Source organism: Salvia splendens, chromosome 21, assembly GCF_004379255.2.
Source record: "Salvia splendens isolate huo1 chromosome 21, SspV2, whole genome shotgun sequence".
Classification (NCBI taxonomy): domain Eukaryota; kingdom Viridiplantae; phylum Streptophyta; class Magnoliopsida; order Lamiales; family Lamiaceae; genus Salvia; species Salvia splendens.
Genome location: NC_056052.1, coordinates 22,625,139 through 22,637,006, shown reverse-complemented (window position 1 = coordinate 22,637,006; position 11,868 = coordinate 22,625,139). Strand labels below are relative to the sequence as shown.

Genomic DNA, 11,868 nt, shown 5'->3' with positions numbered 1-11,868 from the left:
AATATGTTCTAACATATAAGCTAAGTTTTGTGTGCATCTACAGTGCATCCAGCTTCATCAATTTTCAACAAAAACTCAATTTAAGCTTAATGGTTGGCTTGACTTGATCAACCCACCCATTCCATTGTTAGACGTTCACTAGTCAAAATATTCCAATTCCATTATTATTTGTAGATTAGTGTATAAAACAATATCCTAAGGAGTAAAATACTTGTAAAATTTCAAACCATTATTTCTATAACCCTATAAGTAAACTCAATGTATGCTCATTCAAAAATCAACCATAATGGAAAGCAGACGCGAATTCCTATATTCACTACTCGTCCTCCTCCTCCTCCAAGCTCTCCTTGGCACCTCCGCGAGAGGAGGAAGCGGCGGCATCGCCATCTACTGGGGGCAAAACGGTAACGAAGGCACTCTCGCCGACACCTGCGCCACCGGCAGATTCGCCTACGTCAACATCGCCTTCCTCAACAAATGGCCAAACCCCCGAGCTCAACCTCACCGGCCACTGCAACCCCGCCTGCTAGAGGCGCGGAATCAAGGTCATGCTCTCCATCGGCGGCGGCATCGGAAACTACTCTTTCTCCTCCACAGACGACGCCCTAGCTTTCTCAATTTACATATGGAACAATTTCCTCGGCGGCAAATCCGCCTCCCGCCCCCTCGGCGACGCCGTTCTGGACGGCGTCGACTTGTATGTGGAGCACGGATCGACGCTGTACTACGACGATCTGGTGAGATATCTGAAGCGATTGGGGAAATACGGGAGGAGAGTGTACGTGAGCGGCGCGCCGCAGTGTCCCTTCCCCGACCGGGTTTTGGGGGCGGCGCTGAACACGAGCCTCTTCGATTACGTTTGGGGTACAGTTCTACAATAATCCGCCGTGCCAGTACGCGTCGGGAAACTCGGGGAATTTGGTGAATTCGTGGATGCTGTGGACGTGATCGGTGAAGGCGAGGAAGATATTTCTAGGGCTGCCGGCGGCACCGCAGGCGGGTAGCGGATTCATTGCGGCGGATGTGCTAACTGCGGAGATTCTATCGGTGATAGGGAGGTCGAGGAAGTACGGCGGAGTAATGCTGTGGTCCGAGTATTGGGATGATCAGAGTGGTTACATGGTACCAACCTCTATTATTATTATTTAGTTTAGATATTATAGGGATTTAGCATATCTTTTTCTATATCTTTATTTTATTATTCATTAAGTCAGTAGCATTATAAATAGGATAGACTGTTATCATTTTTATTCATTCAATCAATATATGAAATTATCATTCTTTTGGCTCAATTGAGTAGCAAACAAGAAACATCTCCTAAGGCTGCCGACGAGTAAATCTCGCGCTCAGCTGCCCCTTTTTGCCGTCCAAGTCACAACCCAACGTTGGGCGCTCGACAACGACGACATCTCGTTTCTTGATTTTGTGTGGAAATCGACGTTAAGGATTTAGGTCCTTAACATTACAGCTCCGCCATTATTGCAAAAGTGTGAAATTTGGGAAGTTTATTTGGTTTCGCGGGAAACGGAATGTATTGTCTTTTCATTTTGAAATCAAAATAAAGTTTAACTCAATATACTTATTAATTTTACTAATTAATTCTTATACTCCCTCCGTCCCGCACTACTCGCACTTATTTCCTTTTTGAGCGTCCCAAGTTACTTGCACTCTTTTCATTTTTAGTAAAAAATTTCACCTACAGCCGTCATTTTTGACTTTCCTATACACTCATTCCTTAATCTCCGAGCCGAAAAGGAAATGAGCGAGTAGCCCAGGACGGAGGGAGTACTATTTATTACACCATAATTGTTTGATAAGTATTAATTTTAAAATAAAGAGAAATGATAAAGAAAAAGAGATAAATTATATAGGGTCAAATTTCGGCAAAAATAAAAATAAAATTTTCAAATTCAGCTAATGCCATCCAATCATTGGCTGAGGCATGTTACTAGGGAGGGGCTTAGAGCATCCCCATCGGTACTCTTGCCAAATGGTACGGATGTGGACATGGACCCACTTTTATTACTTTTTTACTCCTTGCTTTTAGGCAAGAGCACAACAGTCACATTCATGCTCTTCCGCAAGGACATGCTCAAGGGTCTCACCATTCTATTATTTAATTTAAATAAAAACATTTCCACAATATTAAAATGCATTAAAAATATCCGGAATACTATTACAAATTACAAAAAAATTAAAAATTACATAATTAAAATATTTAAAATTAAAAATTACATAATTAAAATACTAAAAATTTAAAATTACATAATTAAAATCCTAAAAAATAAAAAATACATAATTAAAGGCTAAAAAATACCCCCGTGGAAGACTATTACTTTGGCTCTATCCCTAATGTTCTTCGGAGACCCCGTATCATTGCCAAATGTGAATCAAGTTGCTCGGGGGCCATATTTGACCTATCGGCCAAATTGAGTTGGGCCAAAAGGGTCCATAACGAGTTGGTGGGGGTTTGAGGTGGCACAAAGGGAGCGGGAGCGGGGGCGGATGGAGTCGCGGCGCGACGGCGGTTGGTCGTCGCCTTCTTTCTTCCTTGCGGCCGGCGTTGGGAACTGCTTGGGTCGGCGTCGGGGCTACCCAAATTAGCTCCGGCGAGCTGGCTAGCCACCTCATCCTCGCCGGCGTCGGATAGGGATACCGACCTCAACCGTTTGCTGGAGGAGCTGGAGGAGGATGATACGTCTCCCCTATACTTTAGATGCACACGCACCTCCTGCCAAGTGCTGAGGTACTTGAACGGTTTGTAATTTATGGATTGGTAGGTCGCCAAGGCAGCACTGATGATGTCGACCTCGCTCCTACCGCTCCCCGCCGACCGCTCTTCCTGGAGGTAATACCCCTGGAACTTTTGGATTTCTTCGTTGGCTCTGAATATGGCATTGCGCACCATACTCTCATTGCGCTCGATGGTTCCAGCCGGGCGGTTTTCATTGTACCGGCGAGAGACGCGCCACCAAAACCTATCCCCGCTTTGGTTCGTGCCTATCTCCGGATCTTCAGAGATAATCAAATAGGCTTTGAATAATTGATCCATCTCCGCCGGAGTGTACGGGGTGCGGACACCAGGAGGATTAGGAATAGGAGGAGTTTGAGAGCCGCCGCTGCCGCTCCCTCCCGATCTGGGTTCGGGTGCCCACCCGTATCACCCATCGGAGGCATCTTGGTCGTCCACCGGGTAAGGCCGGTAGCCACCCGGAACTTGAGAACCTTGGGTTTGAGGAGGGGCCGAAAATTGCTTTTCCGGACTAGGAAATGGTTGTGAGCCGAACCATTCATAGTTCCAACCGTGGGAGTCGGAGGGGTGATAAATTAGTGGGGAGAAAACGGATATAATTTATTGGGAGTGGGAAAATATTTTTTTATTTAATTCAGATTTTTTAAATTAAATCCGATTTTTTTAAAAAAAGAAAAAACGAAATTGCCAACGGCATTGCCGTTGGCCAATCAGGCGTCGCCACGTCAACTGCTCAGCTGCACGGACGTGTTCGATGCATCGAGCAGCGCCGTGCTAGCGGCAAGAGCACAGCGGCGAGCAGGGGTCAGCCGTGCCAGCGGCACGGACGTCGTCCTTGCCAGCGAGCACCGCTGCGGATACTCTTAAGCCCTTCCCAAACTAACTTTTTTTATTATGTTAGTTGTATTATATTATAATTTTGTTAGTATTTTATGTAAAATGACGTGCAAATGCCCCTAACAAAGTAATAAAATATAAGAAACTTATTATTTCATCCAAAAGTTAGAATATATAGCCCCTACTATAACAATTTTCTACGTCCGCCGTTGCATCCATTAAGTTGGCATCAAATAGATCCGTTCTTGGGGTTTAGACTTTTATTCGTTTGAGTTTTAGCAAATCAAATGTGAGAATACAATATTATTCAATATTCGCCTTCTTTTTCTTTCAAAGTTGACTTCATATAAGGATAATTGTACGTGGCTTAATAAAATTCGTTTTGTTATTGTCAAAATAAAAAAAATAGTAATAGGAGTAGTTATTAAGATTGAATAAACAGGCATTTTTACAACTGACAACGAGGTATTGGCTCGTTACCTATACTTTTTAGGCCCAAAATTGTGGCACATGTCTTCTCATGGCCCAAAACAGGGGCACATCCGGGCCTCGACCCGAATTAAGACCCACATATAAACTTGATGATTGGATTAGGATCGCAAAAGGACTAAGGCTTCCTTCTCCATTTGATTTGAGAGCTACTCAATGCTATACACTTTCTAATTCTATGAACCTTTTTTGTTTTCTCTCTAAAATTTGACAACTGTTTGTGTTCTTTGATCATCTTTGTAAACACACAAAATTTCGAATAAATTTGTTAGGTACTCCACTATAGTAGTACTCCTTCTGTCTTGGCTAAGTTGACACGTTTTTTAATCGACACAAAATTTTAGGAGATATTGTAGTTAATTGGAGAGAGAAATAGTGAGGGTAAGTATTAAATGAAGAGATAGAGAGTTGAATATTTAATAGAATAAAGAAAAAATGGTTGAATTTATTAATTGAAAAGAGAAAATTACAAAAAATAGAAATGTGTCGTTTTAATTGGAACAAATAAAAAAGGAAAGTATGTCATAGTTGGAACGGAGAGAGTACTCCGTATATTATTAGAGCATGATTACGAGCACATAGTGTACTTTTCTAAGTGTTAGAATAGATTTTCTGTAGTAATACGATGTGATGGATATTTGATGGTTATAACAGTCGTACAAATTAAATTATCGGTAAATTATTAGTATATCTGTAAATATAATTACATAAATTCAAATTGAAGATATATCAAAAAATTATCTTTTTACTTATTCTCCTTTTATATCAATATCCTAAACCCGTATATATTTTTTCATTTGACTTTGAAGTCAGTACACACATAGTACTTTGTAATTTTATTCGGAAAAGGGCAAGTAATAAAGAAGAAGCACTCAATAATTATGGCCATCACATCTCAAAATCTAGACAATCAAAAGCTCATTAATTTTATTTCCTACTTATAATAACGTGAAAATAAATACAACTTGCTAGAAATGACAATATTTAATTTCTTCTCTATCTAAAGAAAAGACTACTTTATTCGGATAAGTTCTACAATTTTCAAGTATTGAATTATGTATCCGGCTCATTCAATCTCTCATTAGAATTGAACATTAATAATCGCTAATTTATGGAAATAAACAGTTATTTATTACCCTTTTTCAAATAAAAAATCTGACCTCTTTTGCACTCTCTATTAAATTTGTTTTGTAAAATCCTCTTCAAGATGACAGATGACATAAATACATATCAAAGATCATGTCAGTTTCATTCGACTTTATTTCTACCATCTTAATTTCACACGATTTCGAATATTCTCTTTACCACATGATAATATTAGTTAAAATCAATAATTGCAATATTACTACTACTTTCTCTGCTTCTCACATATAAATAGGCTCTCACACTCATATGAATGCCATGTCCAAAACAATGAGTTACACAAAACCTCATGTTAGTCTCATCACACACACTTCATGATTTTCCCTTCTTTCATACCAAAACCAATCGATTTAATTTCTTTTCTTTTTGCTCTAATTTTGAACAGATCATGGAGAAGCTACTGACCTTCATTCTATTAGGATTGGTGTTTGTGAGCACAACAGAATCAAGAGATTTAAACACGGCTGCGTTTAAGGCGGCCGTTGCTAACCTGAGCACGGTTGCATCCGATGGCGGGATGCTGCTGGTCGTCGCTGACCGGATCCTTCGGTCTGGCTAGCCATTTCACTTTGTATGTACACCAAAAGGCGGTTATTCTTGCATCGCAGGTAAATAATTGGTTAATTTAATTATATAACTTGAATTTGTACATGTGAAAGTTAATGTTTTGTGTGAAATTGATACGAGCATTATTAATTAGATAAATTAGGATTTGTATATCTTTTCCATATATTTGTTTTCTTGTTCATTAAATAGGAGTTATTGTAATCATTTGAGAAATCAATCAAGAATATCAATATTATCGTTCATTCTCTTCTCCAAAGTGAGAAATCCGTCTTGCTCGACGGGCACTTGCCCGCGACAGACATTTATTGATCGCCGATCTACGGACGCCGATCAACCCGATAGGGGGTTTATCCTATCAAATTGATGCTTTCATTGAGAGCTCACCTTCCAACACGCCGATCGAATCACAGCTATGTGGCTGCCCCGACGGGAATCCACCGCGCACAGCAACTAGCCACACCGATCGAATCATAGCTACGTCGCTGCCCGACGGGAATCCACCCGCGCACAGCAACTAGTTATGCCTTCCCACCATCTCGAACCGAAGTTGCGCCGCTGCCCAACGGAAGATGTTCCGCTCACAACACCAGATTTGGTTTCTGATGTTTTCGACTCACTTCATTGTGTCGTAGTTCACACCTTGAGGACAAGGTGGATTTCAACCGTGAGGGAGTTGATACGAGCATTATTTAGTTAGTTAAATTAGAGATTTGCGTATCTTTTCCACATCTTAGTTTATTTCCGTATCTTTTCCATATCTTTGTTTTCTTGTTAAGTAAGTTAGTTATTAGCATTATAAATAGGAGTTATTGTAATCATTTGAGAAATCAATCAAGAATATCAATATTATCGTTCATTCTCTTCTCCAAGTGAGAAAACCGTCATGCTCGACGGGCACTCGCCCGCGACAAATATTCATCGATCGCCAATCTACAGACGCCGATCGGCCTAATAGGGGGTTTATCCTATCATAAATGTACATTTATTAATTAAAGGAAGAGTCAGATTATCCTCTGATCGATCCCTTGCCGTCGTATGGAACTGGAAGAGAAGCTCCAGGGAAAAGGTTCTCTAGTCTAATTGTTGGCACCAATCTTACTGATGTCATAGTAACAGGTATTTTGTTCATTTACAATATGTTTATATAATTAGGGCTAAACAATTTTCAAAATAAATTGGACACAAATTAACGGTTCTGGATAACCTGATAAAAAATATTATTAAGACTTTTTCATTTTTTTATATTACACTTTTAGGTTAAATCGGGTTTTATCGTGTAAATTAGGTTTATCGTGTAAATTAGGTTCGTGTCGTTATGGTGTTGTTATCTTCGGGTTTGAAGGTCGCAGATTTAAAAATCAGGGTGTAATCGTGTAAGTATCAGGGTGTAATAATATAAATCAGGTTCATGTCGTTATCATATTTATTATCTTCGGAGAGGAGGGTAGCGGGTTCATGTTGGAATAGGGAATTTCCTTAGCATATCAGACTGGGTTGTTATTGGACCTACACAATTTGCCATCCTTAATTTATATCATAAGACCATCCGCAGCGGTGAGCAGCATGCTCACCGCCGTCCTTGCCGCTGGCAAGGACGGAGCTCGTCCGTTGATGCGCCCTGCCGCTGGCAGGGTGGTGCTCTTAGCTAAGAGCACGTCCGTGCCAGCGGCAAGAGCACGAGGTGGCGACGTGGCAGCTTCTGATTGGCCCGTTGATTTATCAATTTTTATTATTATTTTTTTAATAAAATCGAAAAAATCTGAAAAATTCAAAATTAATAAAAAAAATATTTTCTCACTTCCTAATAAAATATATCCATTTTTTCCACACTTTTAATTTATTTTTTTTTTCATTATTTTTACTCCAAAATTCATACTTTCATCTATAAATACTCTCATTTCAAACACAAAAATGACACTATACTAAACAACTCTCTAAATCTCAATTTTTATGAGTTTAATTATGTAATTTTTAATTTTTAGGAGTTTAATTATGTAATTTTTAATTTTTAGGATTTTAATTATGTAATTTTTAATTTTTAGGATTTTAATTATGTAATTTTTAATTTTATTTGTAAATTGTAATATTTATTGTGGTTTTTAAATGAATTTTAATATTATGGAAATGTTTTTGTTTAATTGAATTTTATATTAATTGTGCTCGTCCTTGCGGAAGAGCACAGTTGTGGGTATTGTGCTCTTGCCAGAGAGCAGGCATGAATAGTACAGCCCGGGCCCACAACCGTGCCGCTGGCAAGAGCACGGTTGTGGATGCTCTAATAGCACAAATTACGAAATTTTAGAGGCATTTTGATAATTTTGTGTTATAAATAGGTTTTTTTAAAATAATATTACTGAAAAAGCTATACTATTTGATAATTTGTCTCACTCTACTCATATTTTATTGTAAATTAAAATAATAGTAGTAGTATAAAAGTAATTAAGGTCCATAAACAATTTTTTAAAAATCTGAGTCAGTCGAAAATAGGATATCTATCGGTGAAAGGAGGGAATATATAAATTCAAACTTTCTATACAGTGTAGTTGATTCATGTTGTGAGACACCTGAATTTGAACAAACTTTGGTTAATTCTGAATCGGACCTGACACTCGTGGCACGTCCACCCCACCTACTGCACCAACGTGATCATCGAGCGCCTCACCATCCTCGCCCCCGTCACCGTCCCCAACACCGACGGCATCAACCCGGACTCCTGCTCCGACACCCGCATCCGCGACTCCTACGTCGTCTCCGGCGACGACTGCATCTCCGTCAAGAGCGGCTGGGACCAGTACAGCATCGCCTACGCCGTCACCACCCAGCGCCTCTCCATCCGCTCCTTCACCTGCATCTCCCCCGACAGCGCCGTCATCGCCCTCGGCAGCGAGATGTCCGGCGGCATCCGCGACGTCCGCGTCGAGGACATCCACGCCCTCAACTCCCAGTCCGGCATCCGGATCAAGACCGGAGCCGGGAGGGGTGGCTACGTCAAAGACATCTACGTCAGAAACGTAGAAATGAATAACATGGAGTATTTTTTCTGGATGAATGGGGACTACGGATCGCATCTGTTGGAAATATAACTTGAGGTGTCCCAAGAATGATCTTTCAGAAGTTGAGGGCTGGAACTCTACCCGACGGGAAGTTCTTCACCAGCAAAGTGACGGCATAGCAAGACCCGATGGATGAGGGTGCTGCTCTACTAATGACCAACCGTGGTGGAGATGGCAGCGGCGAGAAGCAAGGTTGGTGGCTGAACAGCGCTGGCAGCAGCGGCGTTTGCCCGCTGAGCGAAAGAGCTATGGCGCTAGACGACTGAAGCGAACAACGCGAACGACGGTGTTGTGTCACCGCGAAAATCGGTGGGAAAATCAGAGGCGGTGACCTCACAAGGCCCTTGTTCTGGCGAATTGGAAAAAAAAGGAGATGAAGTCCCTGACAGCAGCAACGCGCACAACCGCCATCAAGAGAAGAAAACAGAGGAGTAATCTTCGGTTTGTCCGGCCGAGGGGGAGAGGACTACTACAGCCGGAGAAACCAGAAGGAGGCAGCTCGTCGGAAGGAGGAGACATGACTGAAGTTTACTCCTTCAACTAGGCTGTAAACTTGGGTGTCGGAAAAGTGTTTCCAAATGGAGGTACTAACTAAAAGTGTATTGGCGCCGATGAACAGATTGTCGCCAAGAAGAGAAATTCAGGAAAGGAGTCGAAGCAGTCGAAGAATTATCCGGTAGAGGGGGAGAGGAAGTACACTACCGGAAGATTCGTCTCCAATTCTACCAGCCATAGTGGTGTGTGCAGCCAGTTAACCGGAGAAGAAAGCAGCTGCGAAGGAGGCGCGATGCACGATTGACGATAGAGTCGAGGCTTGGCAGGAATTGGCGAGGAAATCTACCGTGATGACGGCAAGAGGAGAAAGCGAAGTGAAAGAGTGATCGGAGAAGTTTCACTGTCGGCTATTGGTGACGCAATTTGTGAAGGGACGACGAGTAGCCGATCTAGTAGCCGAGAAGAAGCGGCTGCCCGGAATAGGGGAGCACAATGCCGAAGAAGCAGTTGACCGGAGTTACAAAGGATGCCGTGCCGGTGATGGAGAAAAGATGGCCAGCCCTGATGAGGAAGGAGAAGTTGAGACTTCCAGAAAGGGAGCCGAGAGAGCAGTCTTTGATGTCGGAAGTGCACTGGTCGCCTCACCTATATCAAGGTCGAGAAGGCCACAGCCGACGAACGACAATCAGAACAAAGGAAAAGACGAGTTATCCGGCTCAGAGGGCGAGATATTGACCAACTAGATGACTCGTCTTCAAAACAGAACCACCGGTGGAGAGAATCACGTTGAAAGCCTTTGCCCAGACACAACCACATGATCATCGATCACTGCTTCAAAAGGTAGACATGCCGGAGATGGAGATGGCCAGCCCCACCAAGAGAGGAGAAGCTACTGCCGGGGGCAGCATGGGAGACTACAATGAGAGAATTACAGAGGACGAAGGCGGAGCAGCCAACGTCCTGAATAGCACATCGCCGTGAAGATGCAGCGGAAGAGATCCCGAACCGCGAGATTTGGCGGCGATCCGAGAGGTGACCGCCTTGAAGAATGTCGAGGAGGAACCGAAGTGAGATGTGATGGGAGAAATCTCATCGTCAGAAATGAGCAGAAGCTCCACGGAGTTCGGACGTTTTTAGGGTTTCAAAAAAGAAGTAAATTCGGGCCTAGTGGTTATTAGGCTCAGGAAAGAAGAAATGGAAATAATGAGCTCATTGGAATGGGCCGAGAATGGTCTAAAAATGGCTCCCGGATACGAGTTAAAACTGTCTAAGATGGCTCCTGGATACGAGTTAAAACCGCCAACCTAAAATTGAAAAGCTCTATGACACGAGTAAAAACTGTCAACAGAATATTGAAGAAACTCCTTGAAATGAGTCTAAACTTTCAATGATGAAGAGCTCATTTATAAGAGCCTAAACTTTTAATGAAGAAAAATGAAGAAGCTCCTTGAAACGAGTCTAAACTTTCAATGAAAAAAAAACTCTTTGACACGAATATAAACTATCAATGATGAATTGAAGAAGCTCTATGATACGAGCATAAACTGTCAATGAAAAGTGAAGGACTCCTGAATACGAGTATAAACTATTTATCAAAGTGAAGATCGTGCAAGTTAAGTGTCGAAAAACTCGATACTTAACTTGAGGGGGAGTGTTGGAAATATAACTTGAGGTGTCCCAAGTATGTTGGGAAGAGAATGTGTACAGTCCCAACCTATTGGGAAGAGAATACCATTTATAATATAGAGTTCCAATAAGTATAGTTCCTAGGTATATTTATATCTAGAGTTCTATAAATACCTATGTATTTTGTATCAACAACACCAATTCAGATCAATAAAAATGTAGTCTTCAAGAGTTCTTCAGTTTTATTTTCCGCATTTTACTTTTCAACAGCATTTGGATCCGGGGTTCGACCCGAAGGCGCTGCCCGAGGTCAGTAATATTAACTATAAGGATATGAAGGGGAAGAATGTGACGGTTGTGGGGTCTTTGTCGGGGATAAAAGGGGATGATTTTACAAATATTTGTAAAAGGGGAAGAATGTGACGCCCAAGGCTTGTCCGGAGCTGGTGGAGACGGAGGTGGACTGCGCCTTCCCAACTGATACTTTGGATATTGATAAAGTGGAGCTCAACAAATGCTTTGTTGAGGTTTAGGTTGTTTTGCTTTGGTTTGGTTCTCTTCATCTGTCTCATGTTTTTTTACTTCATATGACTAAGTTAATTAAAGTGTATTGTCTCCCAATCTTGTTTCTAGTTTGTACTTTAGGAATGAGAGAGAAAATATACACTTCTTATATTTTACTACTACATGTTTAGTAGTGAATCACAATATTTCGTATAACAACCGTACTTATTAGTTTAACTCTTATAGGTGCACTATATTAATATTGTGAGTCGGGGAAGGTAATGATCTAAAATTTGGAAATTGTTATGCTACAATTTTATCAAATAAGGAGTTATGTTTAGGTTATAAATATTGTTAAATATCATATTTATGATAAGTTAATTATAAGACATCAGTAGTCAT

At 41.2% G+C, this 11,868-nt stretch overlaps 2 pseudogenes; both read left to right on the top strand.

Annotated features, from left to right (window-relative positions):
* Positions 1-80: 80 nt before the first annotated feature.
* LOC121784862 lies at positions 81-1,204 on the top strand (annotated as a pseudogene).
* Positions 1,205-8,394: 7,190 nt separating this feature from the next.
* On the top strand, positions 8,395-11,495 carry LOC121784387 (annotated as a pseudogene).
* The last annotated feature ends 373 nt before the right edge of the window (positions 11,496-11,868 follow it).